At 43.2% G+C, this 1,414-nt stretch overlaps 1 non-coding gene across 1 annotated transcript; it reads left to right on the top strand.

Moving 5' to 3' along the window:
* Positions 1-314: 314 nt before the first annotated feature.
* Positions 315-419, top strand: LOC147350608 (U6 spliceosomal RNA). The gene has a single exon (XR_015149306.1). It is a non-coding gene; the product is annotated as a U6 spliceosomal RNA (small nuclear RNA).
* Positions 420-1,414: the final 995 nt, after the last annotated feature.

Below are 1,414 nucleotides of genomic sequence, written 5' to 3'. Positions count from 1 at the left end.
ATATAGAAACATGATAAGAAAATTGGAAAACATAAAGGAAATACACAAATACTATCCCTGGTAATATTTTGTCGCATAATCTTCCAATTGCTTCCATATGGTTCATGCACATATAAGTACTCCTACACAGAGATTTAGTAGAAATAGAATCTATATGAATCTATATGAAACATCTTAATCTAATTAACAATGTATTATGAGCAACTTCCCATGTCAATAAAGCACTTCTTTATTATTTTTAGTTGTTGATGTTCAGTTGCTCAGTCATGTCTGACTCTCTGCGACCCCATGGACTGCAGCACACCAGGCTTCCCTGGCTTCAGCAGCACATATACTAAAATTGGAACAATGCCGAGAAGATTAGCATGGCCCCTGCACAAGGATGACGTGCAAATTATTTTTAGTAGCTTTATCATTTTCCATTGCGTGGTTGGACCATAATTAAACATAGCCAGTAATGCCAAGGATGAAGGGTAGGGCTGGGGATAGGAGAAGGTTGGAGTAGGAGGTCCAAGGCGGTATGAAATTACTGACACCAAGGCTGGAAAGACTTAAAAAAATATTTGTTTATTTAATGTGTGGTTGTGCTGGGTCTTCATTGCTGAGCATGGACTTTCTCTAGTTGCAGCAAGCAGGGGTACTCTGTCATCGCAGTGGCTTCTCTTGTTGCAGAGCGCAGCGTCTAGGGCATGTGGGCTTCAGTTGGAAAAACTTTTGAGATGCTTTATATTGTGAGAGGTCCTGGAGGGATTTGGGTGGATGAGAAAGAGCCTCTGGCTCTGGAAAGGGAACCAGATTGGAAGGCTTATAAGAGGTTGGAAGTCATAGTCATTTGCTCATTCACTCAATAATTATTTATTTAGCTTCTGAATTGTGCCAGACATTCTGATGGTGATACCACAGTGAACAAGATAGACTCTTGAATTGCCTGACTTTCAAGGAGTTAGTGAGGAGCCCCATGCTGCAACTATCGAGTAGCCACCCACACGTGGCAACTGGACAGGAGCCACCCTGCACATCACTGGTAGAGAGGAGTTGCCCCAACACAACTTGAGAGGAACCCCAAGTCCTCCGCCGAAACTCGAGAGGAACCTTGAGTCTCTGGCTGCAACTCGTTGTATTGTAGGCTGGGGGAGCGGGAAGATCACAAATAAATAAAACCGTCGCACATTGAGAAAAGTACTAGGAAGGAAAATGAATAAGGCAATGTGGTGAAACACACAGAGGTGCCAGAAGTGGGAGTGTGAATCTTGGACAAGGTGAGCGGGTCCAGCATCTCTGAGAAGGAGATATTTGAGCTGTGATGAGAATGAATAAGGTGAGGAAAGTTCTAGGCAGAAGAACCAGCAAGTGCAAAGGCCAGGTGGAGTCGGTAAACATAATAGATGACTGGGAACATTTCATTCATTCACAT

Source organism: Bos grunniens, chromosome 20 (assembly GCF_055505025.1).
Source record: "Bos grunniens cultivar Pamir isolate PY7600 chromosome 20, Bosgru_T2T1.0, whole genome shotgun sequence".
NCBI classification, from domain to species: Eukaryota; Metazoa; Chordata; class Mammalia; order Artiodactyla; family Bovidae; genus Bos; species Bos grunniens.
This window is presented reverse-complemented; position numbering and strand designations above follow the sequence as displayed.